Raw genomic sequence first — 24568 nt, 5'->3', positions numbered from 1 at the left:
CCCCAAACCTTCCCTCGCCCTATAAAAATGCAGAGAGGAGCGCCGTAGAGTCCTTTACCTTCGTCGTCCTTATCTACACACCCTAGCAGTCTTCCACTCTCTCTGTTCTCTCCTCAGACCGGCGGTCACTGTCGGGGGGATTTTTTTCGAAAATCATCAGAGAAGATCTTCCCTTGCTCCGACAAGCAGCCGTGGAGCTTCGCCTGGTCGCCTGCAACCTTCCAAAGAAAGGAATCGAGCAGGGGATCCTTAGCTCGTCGCAATCAACCGAATTTGTGACACCGGCCATCGCCGGAATCGGCGAAACTGTGGTCGCCTCCACCCTCAATCAGCAACGGCAACCATCTACGGAGCATCCCGGTGAGCTGATGCATCGCTGGAGCTCATCCTTTCGATTTATAGATGCGCATAGCTAGCAGTAGCTAGATGGCCGGAGTGCGCCACCGCGGAAGTTCGTCGCCGGCCATGCTCCGGTGCCCGTTTTGGAAAACCACCACCACCACGGTACTCAGCGTGTCGCGGAGGTTCGGTAGAGCCTAGCCACGCATCCCGGGGCGCCGTGAATCGGCGGCGCCGCCGCGCGTTCCCTCGCCGGCGTTTAAACGCCGGTAGGGTCAAACCTCACAGTCAACTCTGCCTATGTCGTGTCCGCGTGGCAGCTGACGTGGACACTGGTCCACCAGTCAGTGACACGAGTAGAACCCCAACCGGTACATTTAGTATTTTAGTATATTTCCAAATTACAGAAAATGTCTGAAACTTTGCAGATCTATATAAAATTCAAATTAGCTCCGAAAAATATAAATGAGATATCAAAATTCTTTTAAAAATAAACTCTATCCAATAAAAATATAATATGAAATTTTATTTTTAATAAAAAAATTAATTATTTAATAATTGTTATTTAAGCATTTTCTCTTATTCATAATTGAATTAAAAATTCAATAATTAGGAAAAGATTATAAAATAAATCAAAACCAGTAAGGTAATTAAAGAAAACATTAAAACTAATTTCCTTTATCTGTAACTTATTAAATCTTTATTATTGGAATTTAAACCTTAAATAACAATTACCTTAATTATTAATTCATTAAAAATAATAAAATGCCAAATCCAACATTATTTTTATTTCTATTTCAAAGTTATGAATAACTTCAAGTTTAATAATGAAGTTATTAAGCCAAGAATTATAGAGTAATTAGGAAAACCTTAGTTCCATTATAAACCAAATGATAACCTCATAATTTTATGTGGAACCCTAAGACCCTAATTCAATTATGCATCAAACCCTAGTTCCATTATTACATGTGAACCTTAATTTAACTCTAACCTAAACCCTAGGTTAGAACATGTGATCATGTTACTCTATTACCATAGAGCCATAATTAGCAACTAAAAACATATCTATATCCACATAAAATGTAGAACCCTATCACTAGCAAATTAGTATTCCAAGTATGCATACCATTAAATCAAGGTGATCAACTAGGATCAACCAAGTGTAAACCCTAGATCCTATTACCAAAGCCATCATTCTTATTCATTCCTATTTAGCATCACACCATTGTGATGAACCCTAACAGCAACCATACCTACTATTTTACCTTACATAACCCTGTTCCACTAAACCCTACTAGTGTGAGATACTATTCCACCATCCTATTTAGAAGTCAATTATTCCTTACTTATTAGAACCAACGAGTAAAACCTAGACCACCTCAACCCTAATTGCAATACTTCTTAATATTTAAGAAGTATGTTCTTCAAAAGTTATTCTTTTGAAGTAACTAAAGAATCATCATCAAAACTGCCTAATAGGACCTATAGACAATAGCCATCGATCACCGACAAAGTAGCATCAACCTTTATAGCACCCATGTGTAATTAATTGCTTAGGATGCCTAGGCATAACTCCACCTACTATTGATGAATCCAACTCTGTTGTGATCCATCTAATACTTGCTCTAGAACCCAACTAGAACCATAATAAACCAGAGACTTCCACCACCTTAATTCTTATACTTGTTCTTTATTAAGAACATGTTCTTCAAAAGTTATTCTTTTGAAGTATATGATAATTAATCAATAACCATTCCATACAGTGTTAAAACTAACCACTGTTCTTTACTTGTTAACATTATGCCAATTATCATTCTTTGTGTGCTCAATTGATTACTATACCTTATTATCTACCTGTTTATAATACCAAGTAATCACACCTGAATAAGAATCTTGTATGCGAATCACTCTAAAAGTTCAACACACCCTAAACCAATCATTACCACTCACTAATCCTAAATCATCGGGGTTAGATCACGCTTAGAACGATTGCATCTCATAATTATGCATTATTGCATCCTTGTCAATCTTTTAAACATCGTCCTTACGGACGATGATGCTATTTCAGAATTTGGAGTTACTACGTATCGAAGACCTTGCCCGCATAATCTTGCAGTCAAGAAAGGCAAGTTCATCGCTTGCTCATGTCATTTGAGTATCTTTATCAAATTACTTGCAAAGTACTATGATTATCACTATTGCATAAAAACCAAAACCACTATTTTCATAACTATGAATATGACTATGTGGTGGGCAATGGAACCATGGATTGTGTTGATATGGTGGAGGTTCCATTGCAAGGGTTTATATCCATCTAGGATTAAACAACAAATGTCGCCAGTGATTCTTGTGCCGTAATACCCGTGTTAACCATAAGATCCGGAGTGGGACGGAATAGTCAATTGTATTTCCACCTCTTGTACATCAACGGATGCGCTTTACCGTAGACCCTTGATCCAAGAGAGGACAAGTGGTACCCTTGATCCAAGAGAGGACAAGTGGTAGGGTGGGGGTCCCGATGAAGTCCCCACGGTAATTGCGGTCTATGATGGGTTGCGAGCTACCGGCGAAGGAGTTCATGGTAGAGACCCGAACTCGTTGTCGTGGTCGGGGTCCACCCGTAAGTGGGAATAATGGGACCGGCGAGGACCCAGGGTCGGAGTTTGCAGCAAAGGGTGGGTGTATGAGGCAGCGGAGGAATATGATTGGCTATGACCTTATACCGGGCCTCACACCAAAGGAAGTGTGGACAAGCTCGCGGCTCGGTTGGCACCAAGGTTAAGATCTCTTATGGGTAAAGCAACACACCTCTGCAGAGTGTAAAGAACCGTGACCTATCACTCCTCGTTCCGGGATATGGAGCTGCGAACGCTGCCGGAAAGGAGCTCCATGAAGTTCTAGTAAACCGGTGAAGGCCGACGGACATAGTTCTTCCGAATAAAAGCAACCTTTTGAAGAAATGGTTATGAAAACTTGCATTGGTATTAGACTTTCTGGTCTAATGCCGTAGCTAGTGCATTAAACACCTCTTTCCTATAATGAACTTGTTGAGTACGCTCGTACTCATCCCACTCTTAAATCCCCTGCTTAGATATGGAGGCATCGAAGGAGGATCTACAGTGCACTCGAAGAACGAGGAGTCAACAACTACTTCAAGATACAGGAACCTGTCAGAGGAGTCAAATACCACATCCAACAAGGAGAAAACCTAGTTTAGCCATAGAAGGGAACTAGCTTCCTAAACCTAGCTCCTATTTAGCTAGAGTCTATTCTTAGCCTCTGTAGTTAGTGAAATACTCTACAAATAGAGTTCGTTATAGGCTTAGATCACGAGTCGTTCTTCTGGAGTTTATTTGCAGTTTTACCTCATTGTAAAGTAGGAGGTCTGTGTGGATCTTTTGTAAAGAGTCGATGTTGTAATTCTATAGACATGCCTTGGACCCGCATATGTTTCGTTGTACCACTCTGAGCAATATAATACCCGTGGAACTGTGTTTCATTGGTGTTATATCAGACTTGCATACTACACCATGCAGTGGTATGCCGGGTCACCACAGTTGGTATCAGAGCAAATGCTTTGACCTTAGGATTAAAACCTTTAAAGGAGACCTATAGGATTGGTAGTGTCTATATGAAGTTGTCTTAGTTGAACCAAATAATTCTTATGACTTGAGATGGATATTCACTTGAGAATAATCCCGACACACTTGAGTCAACCTTTCCTACCTATCTTTCCTAAGTAAAGATAGTTAGCTAATCCCAAACATTGGGGACACCATTAAGCCCTTAAAACAATAGATGAGTAGCCCACGAGTTGGTATACAATACATGGTAGTCCAAAGAGAGGATACAACCATAAGGAAGATATCCTATTGGAAGATGTGTACCAACACATGTTATAGTTAAATAAGAATTACTCGGACCTGCACTAGAAGTAATATCAAATGATGAAGATAATTAAGATATCCTAATAGAAGATGTAGACCCAAATAAGTAATGAGTAAGTAAAATATCTAGACGTGTGAAACAATTGATAGTAAGTGATAACTACGAGTTATGTGAGGTAGTATAGACCATGATGAGTCAATCATGGGAGGTAAGGAAGAGAGATAGGAATAAAATATGTTTAATTACATGGTAGAGTTATTAATCATATATGATTCACCTGAGAATCGTTATGTGATGGACTAGAACAACATAAATAATTAGGAGGAGTACAATAAGAAGTCAGGTGTTCACCAATAGTGCAAGAATTATGTTCCAAATCCATGGGAAGTGTGCCAAGCACATCATGAACTCTAGTTATATGGTAAGAACATATGGAAGTATATGAGCTATATTTCCATAGTTATGTGTTTAGAGTAGCAATGTTAGAACCTATACATATCATGTGAGATAGTCCCCAATAAAATGAAAGTTTAGTAGTACTTCCAAAGAAAATTAGGTTAACCTTAACTATCCCAAACCACTTTGTGTCAAGTTTATCTCATTGCAAATGTGCAATTAAGGTAAATGTTGAGACAAATAGTAGAATCCCATATAATCGTGCTAAGTATCACGATGTAAACCTATATTATGTGGTGTTATATACTACACATCAGAGCCTGATGTTTAGAGATGTCTTACTCAACTAGTATATTCAGGCTTATGATGGTGTATATTATAAACACAAAGCTGAATCTTCTTGGATTTTATTGGATTTTCATTGTTTGACAAGATCCATACATGAAGTTTGACTTCGATATGCAAATGCATGTTGCAATATCAAGTTTTTACTTGATGCTATAGATCTAGAGGGTAATAGTACTCGTGTGAGGAAGCGACGAATTCTGGAAGATTCCAAAGATAAGATGAAGGTTCATCAGAAGAAAGAAGCAAAGTTGTGGGAAGTAACCACAATACTCTGAAGATAGTACCAATCAAAACTCATGCTTTGCCTCAACAAAGGAGTACTTTAGTACATAAGAAGCATGAAGGTGAGATAACTGGTGATTATGGTGAAGCTCAAGCAGATCCATAGTCAATATAGAAGAGGGAATGCATGGGAAATCACTTAGGATACTATATTCATAGTGTCAGCTAGTGGTTTTCTTGCAACAATAAACCCTCGAAAAAGGAAGATGACTTATGAAACCATAGCAGATATAAGAAGACCACAGTTGGTATTAGAAGACCACAGTTGTGGTATAGAATCAATACAGCGAGATAAAGTAAAAGATGTTTCGTCCAGTTGATCAGAACCTATAATAGAATCCATTTTTTTGATAACAAATAGCCACAATTGGTATCAAGTAGTCCACCATTGGATTATTTGTACCAAGAAGTTGTGAAACAAATAAAATTTTGTTAGCCAAATAACAATGACCTATAATCATTTAGTCGAAGGATTCACATTGGATGTCCACAATTGAGTGGATATACCACAAAGTACTTCGTGAGACTCTTAGAAAAGTACAACCCATAAGCTAGACCCAGACCAATATTCTAACCATAAGTCCAATGGTTGGAAGAAAAGGAGTTGAAGATTATAAGAAAACTCTAAGGGGTAGAGTAAATATTGAGTTGGATGTACAATCACTCAATACTTTAAGCTAGATCGAAGCAGAAGGTCTGAACTGAGAGGAAACCTATCTTATTTTCATAAGATTGTTGAACACTACTTTCAGAAGGATGTCAGACCAGAAGCCGAGGATTATACCTCGAGGAATTAAGAAGTGGACTATAACTTGAGAAAGTGAGTAATATTTACTCAGAAGTATGAGAACTCAAGTAAGTTAAGCTTAATGAAGTCTGGACGAAGGAAATACCGTAGACCAATAAAGCCCAAGATGGCCAAAGAATGAAGACAATCGAACATACCAATATCAAAGACTAATAGAATGATTCCTTTCATGGAACCTAAATAAACCAAAATAGTTATAGGTATCAACTATAAACCATGATTGGATGAACTTAATGAGCCTAATCCATTTTTAGAGGAATAATCCAGTATGATCATTTCCATAGTTAGTACCTTACCAAGTACCATTATTGCAGTTTTGGTAGTAAGGGAAATCAAAGACCTATTTTATCAAATAGGAGAATGTTATCCAATTAGTCCTCAATTAAGACTGTCAGGACAAGAAGAAGTCCTAATCATTGAATCTTCAATGAGAAAGGAAACAAGCTTATAGAGTTGGAAGAGATCAATAAATCAAAGTAAGAACCATGGTTCAGAGACAAACCCTAAGGGATTCCAGGAAGAATCTGGACAAGGGATATATTCAATGATATCCAGTAAGATTAATACGGAGTTCAAGAAAAGTCGTAGTCTGCACAAGTCAGATCCACACTCCGGAAACGTGAGAGAGTTCAAACTTCGAGGACGAAGTTTAGTTTAAGGGGTAGAGACTCGTAATATCCCAGGTAATGGGGTTACAAAAATAGAGGAAACGAGATGTGTGCATTGCATTCATGCATAGAAAATGCTGGGAATTTTCGCGCTTTAAAGTAAAACAATCACGATGAATCGAAGTTTCACTTGACCTTGGTGGAATTGAAGTAGCTCATCAAGTCAAGCGCTATAAACCTCAATGTGACTTTGATAAAACCTTGTTTTGGGTAGAGATGATTTGATCTAAGGGCTTAGATCAAATGGAATTACATCTAACACAACCACACTTCAATCAATGATCAACTACTTGATCTTATTAAAGATCACAACATGATATTCCTTGCCATAACATATGAACATTCATTCAATTGGAAATCAAGCAACAATAATTGGAGAAACTATTCTTCACTTATCTTCTCCATGTCTCAAACTAATCTATGATCCTACCATGAACCTCATGGTATTCATTCTACTTTAATCTTGGAAGCAAGACAAGGAGTTCCAACTAAGAAATATATACTCTCCTCTATTTTCAATTTATTATACATCAAACCTAGAGAGGTGAGAGTTCAATTATAATTATTAGAGCAGCATTAACAAACCTTGAGTTAAACCTTGGATATACATCCAAGTATTCAAAACATTATCTTCAAGAGGAACCCTAGAATATTATTCAAGTCATTCCCAAATGAGTGAGACCATTCATACCAATCTTAGTCTTACCTATTTAAGAATAAAGGACAACCAATGAGCTAAAGTATTAGGTTGTAAACCATTTCCCTTTGGAGTGGTGAGATAACCTAATATCAAATGGACTAAGATCATATCCATGAATTGATAAAGTAAGGAGGAGATTAATTCAACCAAGATAGCCAAGTGGAGTTTTAGACTTGATATCTATTAAGATATGGTGAATACAACATAAACCCTAGAATAAACCATTCCATCAGAAATACTTTAGGAAGCCAAACCTTGAACAATATAAATTAAGTGATGATCATAAACCCTAAGAACTTGAGGTAGAGATATTAAGAACAAGTTGATCATGCCTAATCCATGATCATGCTCTTGAAGTATGTGAGGATAAGTTAAACCCTAATAGGATAAGCAGATATCATTAGCCACATGAAATTATAAGGAGATCAATAATAAGCAACCCTAGGCTTAGATCCCAACCTTAACTTGTGAACCACTTGGTGATCACAGGTATAATTCTACCACATTTACATTCCACCTATTCTTCACTTAAGAACCACACTTAAAACCTATGTCCTATTTGAGATTCAAGCTCTGATCCATTAGGTGAATATGATTAGAACCCTAGAATTGCTCACCAGTTAAAGCTTATGCTTAATTATGGAACTTAAGAATAACCTAGTACTAAACCATATGATTAAAACCATGGTGGTGATCAACCTCTTATCTTCATAACAAGACCCAACCATGATGAGGGTAATATCTACTCTTGATATTACATGGTGTATTAAAATATAATAGCAGTAAATAGGGTTATTATAAACCTTACAAGACCCTAACAAATAACTGTTCACATAAAATAATGCAGGTGACAACATTCTCAAATAGGAGATTAAGTCCTTAGTGATATTTTAGCACATGAAATCATGCCATCCAAATCACTCTCTTATTTGAAATTCATAAATAAACATTACTTTGGAGTTGTTTCTTGCAAGATAAAACCAAATAAAACTCTATATATCATTAAGTAAGATCAACCATCATTGGGAAAGTAATTTGGATATTTCCAAGGGCAATATTCAAAATTAATGCATATATGGTTATTTAATTCAAATCCCAATAGTAATTAATAAATCAATGCTCTAGTATTCTTATTGAATTTTATAATACACCACAATAATCTTTAAAGTATCTTGAGAGAATTACACAAAAATTCAGAACAATAAAAAATGTACAAAACATGATTGAATTCAAACAGAATTTGAACCAACAAGAAATAAAAACATAAAAGGAAAAACAGAAATAGAAAAGAGAGAAAAACCTTACCTGGACCTCACCTGGCCGGACAGCCCACGCTGCAGCCCACCAGCACAGCCCGAACGAGCCCAGCAGAAGCCCATCAACGCCACTCCAGCCTGACCCACGTAACGATTCGGAATAAAAAAGAAGAAAAGCATGTTCTTCTTCTTCCCTGAGAAGGACACGGCGGAGGGGCGCCCTGGCCACGTCCCCGGCGACGATAAGCTCGACCCGGACGTCGCCAAACCCTCCAGAATATCACCCTATCGAATTCGCATCCGTCCTCATCCTATTCACGCCAAGATTCGCGCCCAGATGTCGTGCCGACATCGCCAATGCATCTCGGCCATCTCCGGCGAGTTGGCGTCGTCCCCAAACCTTCCCTCGCCCTATAAAAATGCAGAGAGGAGCGCCGTAGAGTCCTTTACCTTCGTCGTCCTTATCTACACACCCTAGCAGTCTTCCACTCTCTCTGTTCTCTCCTCAGACCGGCGGTCACCTGTCGGGGGATTTTTTCGAAAATCATCAGAGAAGATCTTCCCTTGCTCCGAGAAGAAGCCGTGGAGCTTCGCCTGGTCGCCTGCAACCTTCCAAAGAAAGGAATCGAGCAGGGGATCCTTAGCTCGTCGCAATCAACCGAATTTGTGACACCGGCCATCGCCGGAATCGGCGAAACTGTGGTCGCCTCCGCCCTCAATCGACAACGGCAACCATCTACGGAGCATCCCGGTGAGCTGATGCATCGCTGGAGCTCATCCTTTCGATTTATAGATGCGCATAGCTAGCAGTAGCTAGATGGCCGGAGTGCGCCACCGCGGAAGTTCGTCGCCGGCCATGCTCCGGTGCCCTTTTTGGAAAACCACCACCACCACGGTACTCAGCGTGTCGCGGAGGTTCGGTAGAGCCTAGCCGCGCGTCCTGGGGCGCCGTAAATCGGCGGCGCCGCCGCGCGTTCCCTCGCCGGCGTTTAAACGCCGGTAGGGTCAAACCTCACAGTCAACTCTGCCTATGTCGTGTCCGCGTGGCAGCTGACGTGGACACTGGTCCACCAGTCAGTGACACGAGTAGAACCCCAACCGGTACATTTAGTATTTTAGTATATTTCCAAATTACAGAAAATGTCTGAAACTTTGCAGATCTATATAAAATTCAAATTAGCTCCGAAAAATATAAATGAGATATCAAAATTCTTATAAAAATAAACTCTATCCAATAAAAATATAATATGAAATTTTATTTTTAATAAAAAAATTAATTATTTAATAATTGTTATTTAAGCATTTTCTCTTATTCATAATTGAATTAAAAATTCAATAATTAGGAAAAGATTATAAAATAAATCAAAACCAGTAAGGTAATTAAAGAAAACATTAAAACTAATTTCCTTTATCTGTAACTTATTAAATCTTTATTATTGGAATTTAAACCTTAAATAACAATTACCTTAATTATTAATTCATTAAAAATAATAAAATGCCAAATCCAACATTATTTTTATTTCTATTTCAAAGTTATGAATAACTTCAAGTTTAATAATGAAGTTATTAAGCCAAGAATTATAGAGTAATTAGGAAAACCTTAGTTCCATTATAAACCAAATGATAACCTCATAATTTTATGTGGAACCCTAAGACCCTAATTCAATTATGCATCAAACCCTAGTTCCATTATTACATGTGAACCTTAATTTAACTCTAACCTAAACCCTAGGTTAGAACATGTGATCATGTTACTCTATTACCATAGAGCCATAATTAGCAACTAAAAACATATCTATATCCACATAAAATGTAGAACCCTATCACTAGCAAATTAGTATTCCAAGTATGCATACCATTAAATCAAGGTGATCAACTAGGATCAACCAAGTGTAAACCCTAGATCATATTACCAAAGCCATCATTCTTATTCATTCCTATTTAGCATCACACCATTGTGATGAACCCTAACAGCAACCATACCTACTATTTTACCTTACATAACCCTGTTCCACTAAACCCTACTAGTGTGAGATACTATTCCACCATCCTATTTAGAAGTCAATTATTCCTTACTTATTAGAACCAACAGTAAAACCTAGACCACCTCAACCCTAATTGCAATACTTCTTAATATTTAAGAAGTATGTTCTTCAAAAGTTATTCTTTTGAAGTAACTAAAGAATCATCATCAAAACTGCCTAATAGGACCTATAGACAATAGCCATCGATCACCAGCAAAGTAGCATCAACCTTTATAGCACCCATGTGTAATTAATTTCTTAGGATGCCTAGGCATAACTCCACCTACTATTGATGAATCCAACTCTGTTGTGATCCATCTAATACTTGCTCTAGAACCCAACTAGAACCATAATAAACCAGAGACTTCCACCACCTTAATTCTTATACTTGTTCTTTATTAAGAACATGTTCTTCAAAAGTTATTCTTTTGAAGTATATGATAATTAATCAATAACCATGCCATACAGTGTTAAAACTAACCACTGTTCTTTACTTGTTAACATTATGCCAATTATCATTCTTTGTGTGCTCAATTGATTACTATACCTTATTATCTACCTGTTTATAATACCAAGTAATCACACCTGAATAAGAATCTTGTATGCGAATCACTCTAAAAGTGCAACACACCCTAAACCAATCATTACCACTCACTAATCCTAAATCATCGGGGTTAGATCACGCTTAGAACGATTGCATCTCATAATTATGCATTATTGCATCCTTGTCAATCTTTTAAACATCGTCCTTACCGGACGATGATGCTATTTCAGATTTGGAGTTATTACGTATCGAAGACCTTGCCTGCATAATCTTGCAGTCAAGAAAGGCAAGTTCATCGCTTGCTCATGTCATTTGAGTATCTTTATCAAATTACTTGCAAAGTACTATGATTATCACTATTGCATAAAAACCAAAACCACTATTTTCATAACTATGAATATGACTATGTGGTGGGCAATGGAACCATGGATTGTGTTGATATGGTGGAGGTTCCATTGCAAGGGTTTATATCCATCTAGGATTAAACAACAAATGTCGCCGATGATTCTTGTGCCGTAATACCCGTGTTAACCATAAGATCCGGAGTGGGACGGAATAGTCAATTGTATTTCCACCTCTTGTACATCAACGGATGCGCTTTACCGTAGACCCTTGATCCAAGAGAGGACAAGTGGTACCCTTGATCCAAGAGAGGACAAGTGGTAGGGTGGGGGTCCCGATGAAGTCCCCACGGTAATTGCGGTCTATGATGGGTTGCAGCTGCCGGCGAAGGAGTTCATGGTAGAGACCCGAACCGTTGTCGTGGTCGGGGTCCACCTGTAAGTGGGAATAATGGGACCGGCGAGGACCCAGGGTCGGAGTTTGCAGCAAAGGGTGGGTGTATGAGGCAGCGGAGGAATATGATTGGCTATGACCTTATACCGGGCCTCACACCAAAGGAAGTGTGGACGAGCTCGCGGCTCGGTTGGCACCAAGGTTAAGATCTCTTATGGGTAAAGCAACACACCTCTCGCGAGTGTAAAGAAACGTGACCTATCACTCCTCGTTCCGGGAGATGGAACTCGCGAACGCTGCCGGAAAGGAGCTCCATGAAGTTCTAGTAAACCGGTGAAGGCCGACGGACATAGTTCTTCCGAATAAAAGCAACCTTTTGAAGAAATGGTTATGAAAACTTGCATTGGTATTAGACTTTCTGGTCTAATGCCGTAGCTAGTGCATTAAACACCTCTTTCCTATAATGAACTTGTTGAGTACGCTCGTACTCATCCCACTCTTAAATCCTCTGCTTAGATATGGAGGCATCGAAGGAGGATCTACAGTGCACTCGAAGAACGAGGAGTCAACAACTACTTCAAGATACAGGAACCTGTCAGAGGAGTCAAATACCACATCCAACAAGGAGAAAACCTAGTTTAGCCATAGAAGGGAACTAGCTTCCTAAACCTAGCTCCTATTTAGCTAGAGTCTATTCTTAGCCTCTGTAGTTAGTGAAATACTCTACAAATAGAGTTCGTTATAGGCTTAGATCACGAGTCGTTCTTCTGGAGTTTATTTGCAGTTTTACCTCATTGTAAAGTAGGAGGCTGTGTGGATCTTTTGTAAAGAGTCGATGTTGTAATTCTATAGACATGCCTTGGACCCGCATATGTTTCTGTTGTACCACTCTGAGCAATATAATACCCGTGGAACTGTGTTTCATTGGTGTTATATCAGACTTGCATACTACACCATGCAGTGGTATGCCGGGTCACCACATGTGTCTTTCTTGGCTACAGTCCTGAGCACAAGGGATATAAGTGTTGGGATCCTATTGGTCGTTGGATGCACATATCTCGGGACATCACTTTTGATGAGTCGCGTACCTTCTACCCGCTCCCTCCTCCTTTTCCTTCTCGGTGGATGATATCTCTTTTCTCATGTTCCCTGACTCACCTCCTCCTGTGCCTCAGGTCCCTGCTCCGCCGAGTCTCTCACCACCTTCTACTTCTTCCTCACCCACCAGACCCCCCTCTCCTCCCTCACCACCTTCCCCACCCTCCACACCTTCCTCTCCCATGTCATCATCCCCTCCCATGTCACCTTCCCCTACGGTGGTCCCTCCCTACCCTTTTCACTATTCTTGTCGTATACGTGAGGATGATGATGCTCCCCCTGACATGCCCTCAACCTTTGGTGTGATGCCCTCTCCGTCCGAGCCGCCTCATCATCTCCGTGTTCGTTCCCGTCCTCCTCCTGCTCGCTATTCTCCCACTCACTACGACCTCTCTGCTGTTCTTGAGCCGACCTCTTATCGATCGGGATGCTGGTGCTCATCCCGAATGGCAGCTAGCGATGGCTAAGGAGATTGCTGCTCTCGAACGTACTGACACCTGGGATGTTGTCACTCCTCCTCCCTCTATTCGTCCCATCGCCTACAAGTGGGTCTACAAGATCAAGACTCGCTCCGATGGTTCTCTTGAGCGCTACAAGGCTCGTCTTGTGGCTCGCGGCTTTCAGCAGGAGCATGGCCGTGACTACGACGAGACCTTTGCTCCAGTGGCTCACATGACCACTGTTCGTACTCTTCTTTCGTTGCTTCTGTTCGTCACTGGTCTGTCTCTCAGCTTGATGTGCATAATGCTTTTCTTAACGGTGAGTTACGTGAGGAGGTATACATGCAACCACCTCCTGGGTACTCTATTCCCAATGGCATGGTATGTCGTCTCCGGCGCTCTTTCTATGGCCTTAAGCAAGCTCCTCGCGCCTGGTTTCAGCGTTTCGCCTCTGTGGTGACCTATGTTGGTTTTGTCCCCAGCGCCCATGACCCTGCGCTCTTTGTTCACACATCTTCTCGTGGTCGGACTCTCCTTCTTCTTTATGTCGATGACATGATCATCACAGGTGACGACCCAGAGTACATTGCCTTTGTCAAGGCATGTCTTCATGATCAGTTTTTTATGACTGATCTTGGTCCTCTTCGCTACTTTCTTGGGATTGAGATCTCTTCTACCTCCGATGGCTTCTATATCTCCCAGGAGAAGTATATTCAGGACCTTCTCACTCGTGCCGCTCTTGGTGATGAGCGCACTGTCGAGACTCCTATGGAGCTCAATGTCCATCTCCGTGCCACTGATGGTGATCCTCTTCCGGATCCGAATCGCTATCGTCACTTGGTTGGAGCCTTGTCTACCTTGCTGTCACCCGTCCTGAAATCTCCTACCCGGTCCACATTCTGAGTCAGTTCATATCTGCTCCCACTAGTGTCAACTATAGTCATCTCCTACGTGTCCTCCGCTATCTTCGTGGCACTATCTCCTGTCGTCTTTTCTTTCCTCGCTCCAGCTCCTTACAGCTCCAGACCTACTCAGATGCTACCTGGGCTAGTGATCCATCGGATCGCAAGTCTCTTTCTGCCTACTGTGTCTTTCTTGGTGGTTCTCTCATTGCTTGGAAGACCAAGAAGCAGGTTGCATTCTCTCGTTCGAGTGTCGAGGCTGAGTTGCGAGCGATGGCTCTCTTGACGGCAGATGTGACTTGGTTACGCTGGTTATTGGCGCCCTTTGGTGTTTCTGCTGACGCACCGACTCCTCTCTTATCTAATAGCACTGGTGCCATCAGCATTGCGCGCGATCCGGTGAAGCATGAGCTCACCAAACACATAGGCATTGATGTGTTGATGCCTTCTACGTACGTAATGTTGTGCAGGATCAGGTTATGGCTCTACAGTATGTGCCTTCCGAGTTACAACTTGCTGACTTCTTCACGAAGGCCCAGACTAGAGCACATCATGTGTTCTTTCTCTCCAAACTCAGTGTTGTTGATCCACCATGAGTTTGAGGGGGGTATTAGTGATGTATAGAGCCCTTTACTGTATATTCCAAGTGTATGAGGGGCTTCCCTACATATTGTATCACATGTACTGGCCTTTGGCCCACAATGAATACTAGTTGCTCATTCACAACAGAAACAAGGAGTCTAATTCTGATACACATTGTTATGGTATCTTTGACCTCTTTTTTTTTATTTGACATGGGAAACAAAACAGCTCACATCCTTTCTTTGACTCCTTTTCTTTCTTTATATGGGAAATTTTACCAAATGACGAATGAATATGTGTGGAAGTTATCTCTACTATATAAAAAGGAGGAACTTCCTCCGTTTTCTGCCATCAATCTTTCGTCAACCGTCGGCCCACTCGACTTTTTGCATTCGAGTCCCTCGGAAAACAATAATTCAACCAGCAGTCCCCACCAGTCAGGATCCCGTGATTCACATTCTCTCTCTCGCGAACTAGGGTTGGGCGCCGCCGCCGCTCTCTTCCTGGTCGACGGCGAGCTCCCACATCTCTGCTGACCGCCTCCATCCGCGGATCCTGGCCATCTTTTTCTTCCGCCCTCTCCCTCGGTAGTAACGACCTCTCCGTCCACAACGACCGGCCGCCCCAAGAGGTCGAACACAACGACCGGCCGCCGCAAGAGGTCGACCACGACGACCGGCCGCCGCAGGAGCACGACAACAACCACAAACGGCTGAGGAGCTGTTCCACGATGATCGGGCGTTTCTCCCCGGCTTTGGCTGCTGTCTCGCCGCTTTTCCACGACCACCGTCGCTGCACTCCCCAGACTCCCGTGCCGGACGCTGCCGCCTCAACCTCAGGGCCTAGACCATGTGGGCGCTCCGCAGATCCGGCAACCCCCTCAGGTATCGCCCTTCCCCGCCATGGGTATCGTGATAGGTTTCGGATGCCGTTTTCTGGTTGATCTATCGGTGGCTGTAGGCGGCAAGGAAATCCGTTCTTATTTAGTTGTTTTGATTTGGGGTACCGTGCTATGTCGTAATAGTGCAATCCCGAGTTACTAGGCCGTGGTCTCTCGTCGCCATGGATGGTAGCGAAGCATCGCCTGGGAGGAAAGGTCGCACTTTTGTTGGATAGATTATTCCATTGGTTGATTTGTTTTGAAGTAGGAAATTGCAGGTCTCACCCTGGGACTCTGGGATGTTGTTGGATACCTGACGGCTTAGGATTTCCCTTTATTTCTTGTGGATATATCTTTCAACGAACGATAGTTCTTGTTTATTTTACTTGATGTGTTGGTCCAATTATGTGTTTACGTCTCAACAAATGAACCAGATTTACCTGTTATATTTGTCTGTTAATAATGCTCGCTCAGGACTGTATAACATCTGGTTTGTTTTGCAATACACAATTTAATTCTGATAATTGGCTTGGCTGACTGTTTGCTTCTGAACCATGGTCAGTGCCTGCCAAGTTGCAAGTGTCCGTGGTTGAAGTCTTGAGGTACTGCTAAGTGCAGACGCAAAGACCGCAGAAGAATACTGTGAGCAGGTTTGCCAGAAATCGTGTCGCTGCCGTCAGCCAAAGTCATCAGCATCCCGTTCATCTTTCTCATCTGGCTGGTCCATCTGGGGCAGGAGTTTCTCTTCTCAGGCTGGGGCAAATTCTGGTGACAAAGATGATGATTTGGAAGATGGGTTTTCTGATTTGGAGGCCTCGCCTCCGCCCTCGCGACGACCCATCCTGCGTCGACGTCCTCCCGCCGTTCCCCGCCCTCGAGAATGCTGCCTACCTCGTCCACGATGCGTCGTGACGTCGATGCCTTGAACGTGGGCACGTCATCCTCCACGGGATCCGTGGACACCGATTTCTCCTCTGTGGGTTCCCCGGCTGCCACGCAGGTTTGAGTTCGCTATTCAAGCTCCTCCCTTCACCGCCTCTGGCTCCCGCCGGTCTGAGAGGAGGAATGAGGGAGGGAGGTGTGCCGTAACGTGGTTTCGCTGCTGCTTGAGGATTCCACGGAAAGAATCAACCAGGGAAGAATAAAGATAGAAGGGCAGTTGAAGAAAGAAAGGCATTCGTATCGCAACGGAGATCTTCAAAATTTGTCAAGTTGGAACCAAATTGATGAGCTGCATGGGTAACTTCTATGTATTCTGTATAGTGTAGATAGTTTTTAATATTAGTTAGACATTCGTGTAATTGCATAACGCATCACTACAAACTTAGAATTGATGTTTCCTTTACACAGGAAGGAGAAAGCTGAATGTCCAAGTTGGATCAGTAGCAGCCCTAGAAAATGCACAATGCACTTGAACCGTGCTTTGGTTGAAAAGCATCTACTAAACCACCCTTCCCCGACATTAAGGCTGATGTTGCTTATGTAGATATATAGCCTCAACTAATTGTAGTTAAATGTTTAAATTTTCTCACATTTAACTATTCAGATATTGTGATTTCAGGTTAACGCTGTGGTTTCTGAATCAGTTTTTGTATAGGTAATACTTGGATTAGCTTATAATTTAATACCACTGTAAATTATGATCATGTTTTTATCTTGTATATTTCAGCAAATATGAACTACCTATGCTGATGCATGTTGTGTAGCATCCATTGTGTATCTAATGTCATTTTGAGTGGGAGATTTTTGTGCTAATTAATAAATTGGAGTCTGCTCTTTCTCTCATTCGGTGAACCAGATTACACTTGGTCTCTTTGTTTAAATCTATTTCGATTCTTCTTGGCACGTTTAAATCCATGTATAGTTGCTTAATTATGGCAGGTCAAGTAGGATTTGCTGTGCTGGTTGTTCATGTCATACTGGTGGTGGAAGTTGCGTCATGTAACAAGATTTAAACATAGCATGTCAGTGGTGGTGGTTGGTGGTGGAGGTCGAATCATGTAAGTAACATGATTTATACGTAGCCACGTACATCTGTTCGATGACAAATTCAGATATGTCTTCTTCATCATCTTCTCCTTAGCTTGTGTTCTGTATGCTGATATGTTCCAGAAGGCGGAATTATTCATAGGTTTCCTCTTTACTTGCCTTATGTGTGTTGATTTGTTCCAGGTCACCTCTTAGTGGTAGCTTCAGATGAGACTTTTTGGTTGACTTATTTATGTTGATTTTTTCAATAACTAAACATCAGAACATGTGAACTGCTGTGTGGTCCATGCTGAGCTCTCAGTCAAGTCTCGCTCCGCTCTCTGTTTGTTATCCGATTTCTGACGAGTCAATCCTGACTCAGATATGGGTGGAGTTATGGTCAGAAGCAAACCAGACAAAGTAAGAATTTTCAGTTTCGGTGTAACACCATCTTTGTAATGTTGTTCCTCAAAATCACATGCCCTGGTGTTATTAACAGATCATGGATGAATACAACTGTCTTCTTGCAAGCGACAAGACAGTCAGAGAGGTGTAGTGCTCTGTCTTTGTATTATATTTGCACAGTCACTATCTACAAAAGTTACTCATCTTAAGTTCGAGGAGTGAGGTCTTAAAGCGAGACGCTTGTAGAACTTTGTTCAGATAGGTTGAGATCTTCTATAAAGTTATTAAAAATTATAGGAAAATGTGATGCCACTATTACTTCGAGTGTTTAAACATTGGTTTTCTTTGAGACCATCATGTTTTTTTTTGTAGGTTAAAATGTTTGGAATCGGTACGAATGGTTGGGCTGATGTGCTGTGCCGAAGGCAGATCCACTGTGAATGGCGGCGACACGAAGGGTGAGTGGCCGGCGAAGTGAAGGAAGAGGTTGCAAAGCGCAGTGCCCCATTTGCTTTTCCATGCTCGAGATTGACCTCAAGGTGTTGTCAGATGACTACACATATTTTGTGCTTTTCCTTCCTCGCTGATGTGGTGGAATTTCTTGTAGATCTTCTTCGTGGTGCTAAAACAATGGGGTTTCCATTTTCCGTTTAATTATTTGGTGGAAAGTGCAAAAACTCGATCTAGAGTTTCGCTAGAGTTTCGCCTATATATGTTCTTGCAATAATCCTGCTCATAGATCATCTTCTTTGCCCCGTGTCTGTAGCAATCAACAGATTGCCGCTGTCAGGAACAATGTTTGTATCTGTACAATGCCTATGAGTAATGCAATTAGGGTGCTTAGCACCCTACCCTTGTTCAAAAAAAAAAAGATCTAGAACTTCGAACAACGCATATGCACAACACTGCTATCTTGTTATTGCATGCGGTATTATCGTGCTGTAGTTTATTATGATATCCTTAATTTATTTTAGATTTTCATAGTGAGTTGGAAATTATATATGTGCGTTGAGAAATGAAAATTAAATACCCGTGGCAACGCACGGGCATTTGTACTAGTAATTGTAAATAAACCACGATCAGCATTGTACCCACTTTATGCAATTCCTGAACTTTTAATAACTATGATCACTTGATACTTTTTGATAAAAAAGCCCCGCGTGCATCACTCTGATACCCCTTTTTGAAAAAAAAGTGCAGAAAAACAGTTTTGTAAGCACCAAACAATCATAACGAGTGTTGACTGTCATTCGATAATGCCATATTTTTGACAGCCACATTTTTTGGGCGAAGTGATGCATTCCCAGATAATATTTTGTGAATGGTATCCCTACTGTGAAAAGAAAAATACGGCTAGCCCTCTTCTATTCGCAGTATGCATTGACATCAACTAGATTTAGATGTGCGCCTTGGCGCACGATCCCGTGAAACTCGAACCAATCTACATCTAAATAATAATTCGTTTTATTGAATTTAGAAAACAAAGTTAATAAGGTGAAATTAGACCCAACCAACAAAAACAAACGGAACAACAATACTTATATACAATCATGAAAATAGTTTTAAATATACTACTTCCACCGATCCAAAAAAGTGCCAGATGATTAATACAATTGTGTTTCACAATTAAAACCTTCTATAATGAGAAAATCCATCTTTGGTGACTTTTCAATTTCCTCGGCACCACCGGGTGCTGGGCAAGCTCGACGTGGATGGGATCGGAGCCACCCTCAAGCACCAGCTTCAGATGCTGCCTGGGCTTTCTGCTGGTGCCATATGGGTCCGCCATCTCGAAGAAGGTAGAGCCACGGGTCAACCCTATCACTGGCGTGCATAAGACAGTGGATGCAGAACATGATACATCACTATATGCTTAGCAACACTGGCTTAATTGCACCAAAATAGATCAATATAATAGGTGATTTAGCCAGAACTTGTTTGAGTAGGTTGGTAAAGTTGTAAATAGTTACTTGAATCAACTGGAAATTATACATGGCTCAGTCTAATCCAATCAACCAGAATCAATGAAAGAATTCTAAAAGCAGTCGTGGTACCAAAACACCTAAAATCCATCAAAGACATTTCAAGGAAACATGTTTTACCATATATCTGAAACTGGTATTAGACGATTTAGATAGTGCAACAATCAAGTATCCCTGCAGCGCTTTCAGTTTTAGCTAATCGTTTCAGCCATCTAGTTATAAAGATCAGGATTGCATAAAGAGCTCACCGCTGAGATGGTTAGTACCTCTCATAGCATCATGCCAACTTCATACACCCGGTTGCAGTGGAAGGTGGAGGTACCGTACATAGAATATTAAGCTAAATCACATGGTAGTGGCTCCATACCTGGAAATGTCAATTTGTTATCATCATCTTTCCAAAAGCTAGAGGTAATGAGCACATTCATGATTAGGACTTGGAAGGACAGAAGCAAGACAAAAAAAGAAACTAACAACTCTGAATCATCTTGTGATCATAAGAAAAATAATATCTCTTCTTTCAATAGAATGATATATTAAATAAAAGGAGCGCACACATATCGTACAATTTCAACCTATATGTGAATAAAATGAAAACTCGAAATTGTCCTCAATATAACCTAAGGTGCCTTTGAACTTTCCCGCTGCTTATTCCATGCAAAGGATATAAAAGCATTGATAATTATTTAAGAGCAGGAACTTTATATGGTGAAAAATCAAATCAGTTATCATGTAAGCACGGAAGCAACAATAAGCCAGCGCAAATCCGACATGAGCTCATATATTCATGAGGAAAAAATCTTCACATAATAAATTAGCAGCCACCAGTAATATAAACATGAAAAAATAATGCTAAATGGGAAGAAGATATCAAGCAGATACAGACTTCCAACATACAATGAATGAAATAAATAAAACACAAGCATCTATGTCTTCTTTCGCCTGTGCTAACGCAAAAGACACAAAGAGTATTGGAAGAGGACAAAGCCGGAAGCAAGGAGAAGAATCAATTATGCTCTACATGAACTACATTATTCCGAGTTGTCTATTTGTACGGATACTAAATTATATTTCTCTTCAATCCTTTAGGGTCTGGGTAGGTACATACCGTTATTTAGCACTACAACAACAATAGTGTTCATCATACCTGAAAAAACAATGGCACACCAGATGCACGTATTCAGAATTTTTCCCATAGATCTGCCTATATATCTTCTCTTCTTCTCCCCACGCGAAATTAAATCATATATCTCAGCGGCTGCCAAAAAAAATATCTCAGTGCAGAGTTTAAACATAAACAATCTTGAATCATTACATATCTTATGAAACACTACTCCACGACACCATAAAGCATGGTAATAACCACTGCATATCAAATTAATATGTACTAAATAATATGACTATTTTAGTATGCAACAGTATTTCAAGCACGGACAGAATAAGGATGATAACCTGATGGCGCTCAATATACTACTGCTTGAAAGCACCCAGTTCCTTACAAAGTGCACAAGAATTGAATATCTACTGCAATAGCATCATGCCAACCTCATACACCCCGTTGCAGTGGAAGGTGAAGGTATCATACCAGAATATTAAGCTAAATAACATGGGAGTGGCTCCATACCTTGAAATGTCAATTTGTTATCATCATCTTTCCAAAAGCTAGAGGTAATGAGCACATTCATGATTAGGACTTGGAAGGAAAGAAGCAAGACAAAAAAGAAACTAACAACTCTGAATCATCTTGTGATCATAAGAAAAATAATATCTCTTCTTTCAATAGCATGATATATTGAAAGGAGCGCACAAATATCATACAATTTCAACCCATATGTGAATAAAATAAAAACTCGAATTTGTCCTCAATATAACCTAAGGTGCCTTTGAAATTTCCCACTACTTATTCCATGCAAAGGATATAAAAGCATTGATAATTATCTAAGAGCAGGAATTTTAAATGGTGAAAAATCACAAAATCAGTTATCATGTAAGCACGGAAGCAACAATAAGCAAGCAAAAATCTGATATGAGCCCATATATACGTGAGGAAACAATCTTCACATAATAAATTAGCAGCCACCAGTAATACAAAGATGAAAAAATAATGCTTAGAGGGAAGAAGATACAACATACAATGACTGAAATAAATAAAACACAAGCATCATTGTCTTCTTCCGCATGTGCTAACCCAAAAGACACAAGGAGTATTGGGAGAGGACAAAGCCGGAAGCAAATGAGAAGAATCAATTATGCTCTGCAGGAACTACATTATTCTGAGTTGTCTATTTGTACGGATAGTAAATTATATTACTCATCAATCCTTTAGGGTCTGTGTAGATACATACCGTTTTTTAGCACTACAACAACAATAGTGTTCATCATACCTGAAAAACAATGGCACACCAGATGCATGTATTTAGAAATTTTCCCATAGATCTATCTATTTCTCTTCTCCCCATGCGAAATTAAATCATATATCTCAGCGGCTGCCAAAAAACATATATGTCTCAAGAGAATATCCAAAGCTCAATTAATTTGAATAACCGAGGGACTGAATAAAAAGGAAATATCATATTTGCAGTCTACCAAGAGAATATCCAATGATGGAGGCCAAATACTTTTATCTTTTACTTCCAAGAAAATAATAGATTAATAAACAACATGAGCGATCTAAATGGACTTTGAATATTAAATTCAAGGTGAAACTCTGTTCTGTAGCTAGTTACTATCCTACATCTAATCAGTGTATGTTTTTTTGGTTCACCTCGATGTTTATCAAGCACAACATTCATATATAATAAAGAAACCTAGCTTGCATTCCAGCCATAAGCAGAGGTATTTCAAGGAAATTAGCCAAGAACAGCAGCAGCACCAAGTAAAGCAGGAGAAGCACATAACTAAAGCAATAATCATGCGGTACAACATAACTGCATTAGTTAGCAGATAGTAGTGAAACCTCAAGCACATAATATAAACAACATCTGAAATGAGCATACTATTGTAAGGAAGGCAGAACTGTTCCCATAGAACAATCAGGGTCCCGGTGAAGGTCCAAGGTAATTTACCTTTAATATGTCAATAATAAATTAAGGAAAGAGAGTATGTTGCAAATATAGACCTTGTTCTTCTGTTCTTATATTCTTTGATCCTGTGCAAATCATTCATTAAAAACAATGTGAAACCAACCTATGGTAAGATAAAATTATATGCTTGACACTATGGAAAACATATTTACATAGCACATCAACATGGCAGACTTGGCGAAAGGCACAGCTCGGCGCCCTATCCTACGATTATAATCCCAATGTAAAAGCTGTGGGGAATGCTAATCCAAACTTTTGATTGCAAAAGTGCGAACTCGCGAATAAATGTATAAAATACATGTCAATAGAATTGTTAACCGGGCTGATAAATTCTGCGCATCAACCCTTATTTTAAAGAAGAAGAAAATATTCTAAGAAGGAAGCATTAATAAGCATTCTAGTGTTAAGAGGCGGGTTGTTCAAACCATACAAAGAACATATCATCCAATCCTAGCTTGCAATTATAATCCCAACGTAAAATTGCAAGGGACAGGAATGATAACCCAAACATTACCCCGAACCAAATCAATCTGAATTGCAGTGCAAAAACCTCCTCTTCTGGTCATGAAACAAAGCATTGACAATATTGAAAATGGACATGCTTCGAGGATAAAGAGATAAAGAAAAGGAGCCTAGAAAGGGACCTCGAGAACGGACAACATCAGTAACCATATAAGTCATATGGCCAGAATCACCAAAGTGAATAATTTGGACTTATATAAATTAAAATCCTTCGGTAACCATTAGTCACTCGTATATGCTAACACTTTCCCTGCTGATCAATAATATGTCAGTACAACAAAGCACCAAAGAAGAATGAAAACCATATTGCCCCAGTAATGTAAGAAATAAACTGATCAATTTGCATGAACTACTACAACAATAAGCAGTCCACAAGTATTCGGTAGAATAAGAAATTTATCACATCAAAGAACACAAATAGAGTGGCTTAAAAAGAAAATAAAATCCATTTGCATGAACTACTAAAATAAAATAAACTGATCAATTTATCAATCCCAACACAACACATTAGTAAGAATGTTTAAGATGTACCTTCCAGATTGATACATCTATTTCACTGGAACCTGATTTCAATAAAATCCATTTGCATGAACTACTACAATAAAATAAACTGATCAATTTATCAATCCCAACACAACACATTAGTAAGAATGTTTAAGATGTACCTTCCAGATTGATACATCTATTTCACTGGAACCTGATTTCATTGGGGAACCAG

Source organism: Lolium rigidum, chromosome 1 (assembly GCF_022539505.1).
Source record: "Lolium rigidum isolate FL_2022 chromosome 1, APGP_CSIRO_Lrig_0.1, whole genome shotgun sequence".
Lineage (NCBI taxonomy): Eukaryota > Viridiplantae > Streptophyta > Magnoliopsida > Poales > Poaceae > Lolium > Lolium rigidum.
The sequence above is the reverse complement of the archived record's forward strand: the minus strand, read 5'-3'. Positions refer to the sequence as shown.